The sequence below is a fragment of the Castanea sativa genome, chromosome 12 (assembly GCF_040712315.1).
Source record: "Castanea sativa cultivar Marrone di Chiusa Pesio chromosome 12, ASM4071231v1".
NCBI lineage: Eukaryota > Viridiplantae > Streptophyta > Magnoliopsida > Fagales > Fagaceae > Castanea > Castanea sativa.
Genome location: NC_134024.1, coordinates 38,240,778 through 38,251,203, shown reverse-complemented (window position 1 = coordinate 38,251,203; position 10,426 = coordinate 38,240,778). Strand labels below are relative to the sequence as shown.

The following is a 10,426-nucleotide window of genomic DNA, read 5'->3' as shown; positions in this document are numbered from 1 at the left end:
TTTATTAGCTTCTTACTTGATTGGAAATCAAATTGAGCATATGGTTCAAAGGGAACATCAAAAGAGTTAAGACTTCAGTTTACTTGAATCATGTTTCTTCCATAGACTAGGGGCCTGTTTGAGATTCGCTTATTTTGCTGAAACTGAAAATCCTTTGCTGAAAGTACTGTAGATAAAAGTAAATATTAGTTGAAATAGTAAAGTGGGACCAATGAATAGTACTAAAAGTGCAGTGAAACCTATGAATAGTAGCAAAAATAAGATGAATAGTAAAATAAGTTGGCAAAATATAAGTTAGCCAAACAGACACTAGGGTCACAACAAGTTAAGTATCATGAGTTGAGGTGTTGCACACTCAAACAAGGGCAAAGGGAGGGGAGGGGCCCTTGAAATTTCAAAAATTCCTCCTCCCCTCTTATATTTTTGGTAACAAAATGTAACTTTAGACATAAATTTAAATAATGGCCCCCTAAATTTTTACTAAAAGCATGTAGGAATGGCCCATGACATTTCAAAAATTCCTCCTCCCCTCTTATATTTTTGGTAACAAAATTTAACTTTAGAAATAAATTTAAATAATGGCCCCCTAAATTTTTACTAAAAGCATGTGATACATTTATTTTAGATGATTAATGCATCTTTTTGTTTCCTCTAATAACTTTTATACCATAAATAACTCATTCATTCTAAGTAGAAACATTTATATATTATTAATACATTGTTTCTTTCCGCTAATTACTATTATACCATAACAGCATATCATAGAAATTCTTAAGTAAAATTTAAAAAAAAAATATTCTTCTTTAAAAAAAATCCATTTAGAAAAATAGAGATGCGGATATTATGTTTTTTCCTTTTAGAAAAAACAATAAATGCTGATTTCATGGTTAGGAGTTTAAATCTTTTAATTTTATCAATGCTATATATATATATGCACACACTCTCTTCTTCTTCTTTTTCTTTTTTTTTTTTTTTTTTTTTTTTTTTTTTTTTTTTGAGATAACTGCCCTGAAGGCAAAAAGAACTTTATTAGAAGGGGCTAAAGAAATTACAAGACATCATGAGAGACTAAAGAAGCTATATCTTCAAGTGTGGCATCAAACCAGACATGTAGCTCACAACCGGACTTAGAGCGTCTAGCTAAGTGGTGGGCAACCAGATTGCCTGATCTTTTTACATGACAGAACGAATTGAAATGAAAATCCCTAGCTAAGATCATAAAATCTTCAAAGACTAACATCTTTCTTACAAATAGCTGTTATAAGTACCTCTGCATCGCCTTCAAAGATGCAATCTAGTGCAGCAATCTCTTTTGCAAACTCCATAGCCCTTTGACAAGCCAAAACTTCAACCGTAGCTGCAGAAAAAGGAATAGGGACTCGTTGGGATAAGGCAGCTCTGACAGGACCTGAATTGTTACAGACCATAACACCAATGCCTGCAGAACCCAAATCCTTAAAAAATGCTACATCAAAGTTTATTTTGGCATGAGGCAGAATAGGAGGGATCCATCGTACTAATCTGGGACTAGGCAGAGCAGCTCGAATGTTAGGAAGTTGGGCAGCTAGGAAATCTAAGTGCAAATCCTTTGCTTTTACTCTGATCCGATGCAAGTCTACCCACTAACTATTGTGTCTGATAGAGTTCCTATTTCTCCAAACTAGCCAGAAAATCAAGGCTAGCAAATCTGTATTAATCCGATCCCTCATGGTGAACATCATTCCTAACAAATCATTAAAGCAAAGGAATTCATACCGTAGCACCTTCATCAATATGGCATCATCCTTCCATACAACCAAAAGAGAGCAACAATACCATAGAGCCTGTATTGTGTCCTCTTGTCCAAAATTGCAGCTAGGGCAGGTAGAAAAAGAGATAACATTACGCCTCCATAGATTACACAAAGTAGGTAATGCATTATGACATGCTCGCCAAGGAAAATGTTTAACTCGATGGGGCACTTGTAGCTTCCAAATACCAGTCCACAAGAAATGGTTCTTTTCTTGAGATGAACAGCTAGGTTGCAAATTCCTAGTCACCCTTGATATTAGTCTGTAAGCACTACGAGTCTTATAGTTGCCATTCGGGGATGGGAGCCACGCAACTTGTCTGGGATAACCCAATCACTTAGAGGTATTCCCAAAATCAGGTTAGGTTCATGAGATTGAAATTCATGCCTTATTAAGTCTACATTCCATGAATGGGAGCCTACATCAAGGAGGGCACTCACACTAGTTGCAGGAGGAAGCACAACAGGTGGGGAGATAGTTTTGGCAGCAGGTAGAGTAGGAATCCATTTATCTTCTCTTATCTAGATTGATTGACCATAACCTATCCTCCAAAATGCTCCCACATCAATAACATGGCGAGCTTGAAGAATGCTTTTCCAAGCATATGAACCTTTATTGAGCTGACACACTCCATGATAGAACAATTCAGGAAGAACTTTCCTTTGAACACTTTATAAAAGAGAGATTTCTCACAAGTGTGAAGCAACCAGACCTGCTTCGCTAAGAGAGAATCATTGAAAATGCTCAAGTCACGAAATCCCAAACCTCCTTCATTCTTGGGGCGGCACATTTTCTCCCAACTCACCTAATAATTTTCTGCTGCTGCCCTCTTTACCCCCACTAAAATTTTCTAACTAGAGACTCAATATATTTGATCAATCCTTTTGAAAGCTTGAAGCAAGACATGGCATAGGTGTGAATTGCTTGAATCACCGCCTTGATAAGGATCTCACACCCGACTTGGGAGAGTAGCTTTTCCTTCCATCCTTTTAGTTTCTTCCAAATTCTCTCTTTTATGAGACTAAAAGATTTTTTCTTCTCCTTGCCAACCAGAGATGGGCGGCCCAGCTTATGCTCATATCGATGTTTAACCGAAAAGCTTAAGAAGACAAAAATGGCATTTCGAAGATTGTGAGAAATATTTGAACTAAAGAAAATACTGGTTTTACCTCTATTTATACTCTGGCCAGAGGCTTGTTCATACATGAAAAGCAAGGACTGGATTTGGACACACTCATCTATAGTTGCTCTACAACACACCAAACTATCGTCCGCAAATAGAAGGTGAAATACACGAGAGCCAGCAGCACATAACGAGACACCCTTAAAATTTCCATTCTCTTCAGCCTTTTTGAATAAAGCATGTAATCCTTCGGTGACCAATAATAACAGATATGGCGAGAGGGGATCACCTAGGCGAAGCCCCCTAGAAGGGGTGATGAAACCGAGGGGCTGCCCATTTAGCAAGATTGAGTGTGTGACCGAGCTAATACAAGCCAAACAAGAGCCACCCATTTTGGACAGAACCCCATTTTTAGCATGATTTTCTCCAGGAACACCCACTCCATACGGTTATATGCCTTGCTCATGTCAAGCTTCAAAGCCATGTATCCTAATTTGCCTGTTCTTTTTGCTTTTAAATAATGCAAGGTCTCATGAGCAATCAAAATATTATCAATAATAATCATTTCAGACAAAAAAGCACCTTGAGTCTCAAAAATCAGACGGGGAAGCAAAGAGTTCTTGGAATTAAAGTTAAGAAAGTATGGTTAAGCTTATCAGGGATGTTACCTGAATTTAAAACTACTAAAACAGCTTCAAAGACCTCACTACCCACTTTATTCCAATATTGTTTGTAAAATAGAGGGGGAAGACCATCATGTCCAGGGATGTATTCGGATCCACCTGTTGGAGAGCTGCATATATTTCACTGACTTCAAAGGGTCTCATCAAATCATTGTTCATGGCTTCGATCACCTTAGAATCCACACCTAATAGAACTAGTTCAAACTGAGTGGGGTTAGCTGATAAGAAAAGATTTGGGTAGAAGCTAAGCAAATTGTCCCCAACTTGAGACTCTTCCTCAATCCAGTCACAACACCATTCTCTATGCCAGAGATAAAATTTCGTTTGTTCCTCTCTGAAGCTTGACAATGAAAATACTTAGTATTTTGGTCCCCATAGCGCAACCAATCTATTTTGGAACGTTGATTCCACATACATTCTTCCAAGTCCATGAGCTTCTGAATCTCCTCATTCAAAACCGCAAGCCTAGCGTTCCCACCCCCTGCATTCCAAAACCAATTGCTTCCTTTTTTTGGCTAATTTCCTATGGACATTCCCTAAGACTTTTTTATTCCATGTAGCCAACTGATCTTGACAATGACCAACCTTCAACGAAACACTAATCATTGGGTCCCTATCAGAGCCCATATCCCATGCAAAATGAACCACTTCTTCACATATTCATCCTTTACCCACATTGCCTCAAACCTGAATGGTCTCTGATTTCTATAGAAATGACTATTCACATCATCAGAACATAACCCAATGGGTTTGTGATTAGAGGAAAAATCTGACAGGTGATGCAATCAAGCCGTTGGGAATTTCAGCATCCACTCTGAATAAGCCAAGGCTTGGTCCAGCCTCACCCACACAATCGGACCATCAAAGCGTTGATTACTCCATGTATAAGGCAGCCCCGAAAAACCCAAATCTTTTAAAGCACAAAAATCTAAGCATTCTCTGAAACTTCTCATTTGACTCTCCAGCCTAACCGAGCCACCCGATTTTTTATCCAAACGTGTAATCTCGTTGAAATCTCCGATACACACCCACGGCAAGTCGGGTTAAGTGCTCAAGTGACCTAGTAGTGACCAAGAATCTTCCCGGTTAGCAACTTCAAGAGCTTCGTAAAACCCCGTGAAATGCCAGGCGTCATCAATTCTTGGATTCACCACCACATCGATGTGATGAGGAGAGAAAGTTCTAATGTGGAGATCAAGATCATTCGACTAGAGAAGTGCTAGACCCCCACTTAAATTTCTTCGAGGAACTATAAGCAGATTGTCATATCCCAATCGGCATTGCAGGCACTCCAAATAACTCTTCTTCTTCTTCTTCTTCGTTTCCATCAAGAATAGTAGTCTGGGACCTTTTGCTTTCACCAATCTTGAAAGCTCACGAACTCGCCGGTGGTTTCTAAGCCCATGGCAGTTCTAGCTCAAGCAATTCATGGCGAGCAACGGGGCTGAAGGGCAGCCATCGCTGATGAAACATTAGAGAGAAGGTATACATCAAAATGCATGTCTCTTTTTTCTACACTAGAACATCTGAAATGTCTACAGGAAAGTGCTTTCTCTTCTTAGCACTTTTCGAAAGGTACCAGATATGGAAATGATATGGGCTTAAGTTGTTTAGTACTTCGTTTGGGCTTAAGTTTACTCAATAGCCCATTTGATTTTGTTTGATAAATCCTGGAGCGGAGGCCTAAAGTTGGGTTGGTCATCATCAGGACTGGGGATGATAGGCTTATTTGACTGTGGCCCATCTGGCAATGTGATACCCACTTCCTTTGAGCTCTTACCCCTTCCATCCGCAAACCCATCTAAGAAAGAAACATTCGTTATTGTATCTCCAAGATTCTCAAATGGTATGTGATCAAACCTAATAATCTCATGATTAATTTCCTGAAGTTTTGCAAGGAAAGGATCACCGACTGTGAAAGGAGCCATAGTTTGTGGAGACATCACCGAGATTGAAATCTTTGGAAAAACATCCGCATCTCCCATCATAACTCCGCCTCCATTAATGTTTTTGTGAATTAAATTAGGCTGGCAAGTGAAAGCTGATGGAAAGGAATCATCAGCTTGAACTGGTTTATCATTCGTCAACGCCCCTTCAATCTGCGTAACTGAATCATTCGGGATCACGTTAGCATTAATAATTTCCTCATGTGTATCCATTTCCATAACTGGACTCATTGTCGTTGGAGATGAAGTAGCAAGAGCCTGCGCTATCCCTTGAACGTTATCACTTCCACCAGACATCTTACTAGGTTTATCAACACTCTTGTAGAATCCAGGAATGAAGACAACATGCTTATTATAGGACCTATTTGGTGATGCTCTCAAGATGTGGTTGTATTGCTTATCCTCCTTAGTTAGTGAGCCTTTAGTTCAAATCCATAGGGCACAGTCCTTGTCGTCATAATCCAGACAACCACACCAATAGCATATATTAGGGAGATGTTCGTACTTGAAACTTACCCAATGCATATTTCCACTTTCCAAAGCGATCAAACGTCCATGACATAATGGGAGGGAAATATCCAAATTCACTTTGACGTGCATATACCTGCCACCATCCTCCTCCATACCTCTGATAGAATGACACACCACTCCAACAGTATCACAGATGGATTCAGCCACTACTCTCGACATGTACTTGATCGGGATGTCGCGGACTTGGACCAAAAAAGTAGCTCGATCAAACTTAAGATCATTCATTGATACCTCTTGATCGTATCTTTGTAAGATCACTAGATGTTTATTGAAACACCAAGGTTCAAAACCTGTTCCAGATCTCCTTTCTTCTTGAACACAAATAAGACCAGGTGATCATCAAGTTTCCTAATCTTAAAACCGTCAGTAGATCTCCAGAGTTGTCTGAACGTTTTGGCTATGGCTTCCATGTTCATCACATGTTTCTTTAGGAACTTTGCTGCAATAATAAACTCCGAAGATCTATGTTGGTTTTGTAGAGCAAACTTGGAGCCCTCTCTCTCATTAAGAGAAAGATTTTTCCAAGTGTTGGTTAACTCTTCCATTAGACGAAAGAGAGAAAGAGAAAGGGGAAGGTACAAGGAAAAACAAAGAAAACTGTATCCCAAAAACCCCCAAGAAAAAAACAAACCACTAGCTCTGAGGTAAATTTATTACCTCTAGGGAACACAGCACCTTCAGAACAAAGGGACAAACAATTCTACAGCCTAAGAGAAGATGGAGAGGAGAAAACCCTTCTTTCTTAGCGACAGAGTAACCCTTTCAAAAAGAAGGGACACACTCTTTGTTATATGTAAGAAAATAACACTTATTAAATTATTTTACAAACATATTTTATGCATGTGTGTAGGTTATTCTTTATATATTTAGAGTTCGGCACCACTGAAGAAATATTTAGTTGTCACTGCACTCAAGAAACACGAAATCAAATCCATAACATTTAGAGTCATGAATATTTTATCAAGGATATTATAGTCCATGTTGTTCTAGCTACAAGCACTTGAGCATTTGTTTTTCAATTTTTTAAAACAGATATTTCCCTTCAATAAAAAGAAATAAAAACATACTAAGTGCCCGTTTGGTTGGGCTTTTAGGGGCTGAAACGCAGCTTTATGTAAAAGTTGGATTTCTTTGAGCGTTTGGTGAAGCAAAAACGAAACTTTTGGGTAAAAGTTGCATTTTGGGCCAAGGCAAAAACGCCCAATCCGTTTATGGAGGTCTGGAGGTCCATAAACAAAAAGTCCAGCAGCGTTTTCAGCTATCCTGACCCTCATTCCTCTCATCTCATCTCTCTGCTCCGCTGAAATCCCTGAAGCTTCTCAGCTCTTCTCTGCTCTGCCCTCTCCGTGCTGCTACCGGTCTCTCCGTGGTAAGTCATCTGTGACTTCTTCTTCTTCTTCTTCCTCTTTTTCTGCTTTCTTCGTCTTCTTCTTCATCTTCTCTGATCTGTAATTTTTTTTTAAATTTTATTTATGAGACTTTCTGATCTGAGAAATAAATTTTGAAGGTAGAGATTTGATCAAAAAAACACCAAGCAAGACTGATCTGCTACCAAAAACTACCAGGTACCAACACTGATCTGAAATTTTTTTTTTTTTTTTTTACCGAGTGTGGGAAAAAAAATTTCAGATCTTGCATGCTTTGTTGTTGCTAATGATCTATTTGTTCTCTTGCTCTGCCCTCTCCATGCTTAATCTCTTCTCTGCTCTGCCAATCTTCTTCCTCTTCTTCTGCTTTCTTCGTCTTCTTTGATCTGTTTTTTTTTTTAAAATTTATTTATGAGACTTTCTGATCTGAGAAATACATTTTGAAGGTAGAGATTTGATCAACAAAACACCAAGCAACACTGATCTGCTACCAACAACCACCAAGTACCAACACTGATCTGAATTTTTTATTTTTTATTTTATTTTTTATTTTTTTATACCGAGTGTGGGAAAAAAAATTCCAAATCTTGCATGCTTTGTTGTTGCTAATGATCTATTTGTTCTCTTGCCGGGTACTGAAATTTTTTTAGCTACATGCTTTGTAATTTTTATTTCTTTTGTGGATGCTCCGTTTGACTAAGGATGCTTTGTGGATGCTCTGTTTGCCATCTAATCAATACTCAGTTCTTTCACGTTTATAGTCTATTTGTTGTCTAAAAGTTTCTTGCCTTATAGTTGTTATTTCCGTTAGACTTTATTCATTTGCAATAGAGTCCATTTTCTGGCTAAAAATGTTTCTTTTATTGGTACTTATTCCTCTTAGTCTTTGATTTTATAACGGGGTAATTATAAAAGCTCAGTTGAGTTGGTCAATTGCAACATTGTTTATTTTGAGCAAAGAGTAAACACCTAGCTTTATTGCAGATGTGCTTGTTTGTGGAACTATTAACCAGGTTTCCTTTAAGATATAATTGTGAATTTAAGTCTTCAGGCAATATATACAAGGCAGGGTTGAAAAAGAGTGTGATTTGGGGGTTGAGGGGATGTAGTATAGAGTACTTGATATATTCAAATTTTCTGCTAAAGGACATTGTTAAGATGCAGAAACTCTGCACTAAATCATGGTTTGCTGTTGCATCACATTTTGGTTAAGTTCAATTTAACTCTTATAGTAATTTTTTTTATAAATTTTTTATGGGTTTTTACATTCTTGTTCTAAGGTTTTACAAATTAAATGACTCATTATTTTAGTCATCTGCTTTTGTCTTTTAGTTTTTCTTCCGCTGCTCTAATTTGGACTGTCATTAAAGGTCTTGGCTGGTATTTATTTTTTGTTAAAAATATGGTTCTCATGATGAGTACATGTGTGGTGTCTTTTTAGGGCTAGGGGAAGTGAAGCTCACTCCCATAGGAGAGCCAGTATGCTGATGCAGTGGGGTGCGGCTGCTGATGCTGCTGCTGATGCAGTGGGGTGCGACAGTGGCTGCTGCTGATGGGGTATGCATGTGCAGCTGCACACGCATGCCCCAGCAGCATCAGCCACTGCCGCACCCCACTCCCTTCAGTTTAGTTTTCACACCACCCTTCTAATGATACATTAATTTGATTTGAGGGTTTCTTTCATTTTAGAATTGACCTTATATAGAGCTGAATGACGAAATAGAATGTGTGTATTTGCCTGTAGGTAGTTAGGATCAAGGCCTTGCCAAATGCCGAGTGTATATATACTTATTTTCCCTTCCAAATTCACTTTTTATTTTCTTGTGCTACGACTACCTCCATCTTAATTTGTTTGTTAGCCTAGAATTATTAGATCATGTTTGTAACTAGTTCACTAAATTGGAATATTGTGTATTCTATTTTTTGCATTTCTTATGGTTGGTTAACTTTATAGATGGGTAAAAAGACCACTTCCAACCCCGAGGTAAAAAAGGCGAGAGCAGATTGGGATATTAATCCAACGTGGACAACTACTTTTTGTAACCTTTGTGTGGAACAAATTCAAGCCGGGAATAGAACAAAAGGTGCTGGCTTTAGTACCAAAAGTTGGTTCAATTTGGTGACCAAATTTTGTGATAAGACCGGTCAAAACTATGATAAGGACTAATTAAAAAGTAGGTGGGATGTATTAAAAGGTGATTGGAGATTGTGGGAACAATTGAGGAATCTTGACACAGGTTTAGGTTGGGATGCAGTGAAGGGAACGATTGCTGCTCCTGATTATTGGTGGGACCTGAAGTTGAAGGTAAGTTGAGTATTTTATTAATATGTAGTTAGTTGGAGATAGTTTTTTTTTTTTTTATATTATTGTTATATGAGTGAAATTACAATTACATTTTGTAGGAATTACCCAAAGCTAAAAAATTTCGAGAGAAAGGTCCACAGAATCTAGAACAACTTGAGATAATGTTTAGGGATGTTGCAGCAACTAGGGTAGCTGCATGGACCCCTTCTTCAGATACATTACCTCCAACAATGCCAAAAGAGGGTGCTGGTGATTCAGATGGTAGCTCCAAATTTAAGGATAACCAATGTGACATGAGTTTAAACATTGGTAGTTTGCAGCAAGGACATACTAGTCAATCACGTAGTTCAGGACAAAAGCGAACTAGTAAATCAATACCCTCACAGAAGAAAAAGAAGAAGATAGGAGGAGCTGCAATGTTGGACAATTGTATTAGTCAATTAATAACTGTATGTCAGAATAGGTCTGAAGGTACTTCTCAAGAGTCACCAAGTTCAATTGATAATGTAATGGCGATTGTGAGAGCACTTCCTGGAGTGGAAAGTACGTTTGTGGTTCAAGCTTCCATTATCTTACTAAAAAAGTCACGTAGGGAGATGTTCCTAACTTTCAAGGACCTAGAGTCACAGCTGGAGTGGCTACAAGCAATGATTTATAACCAAAAGAAGTGACTAACCTTAT

General features: G+C 38.3%; 1 pseudogene; it reads left to right on the top strand.

Moving 5' to 3' along the window:
- Positions 1-9,394: 9,394 nt before the first annotated feature.
- Positions 9,395-10,416, top strand: LOC142619236 (uncharacterized; annotated as a pseudogene).
- Positions 10,417-10,426: the final 10 nt, after the last annotated feature.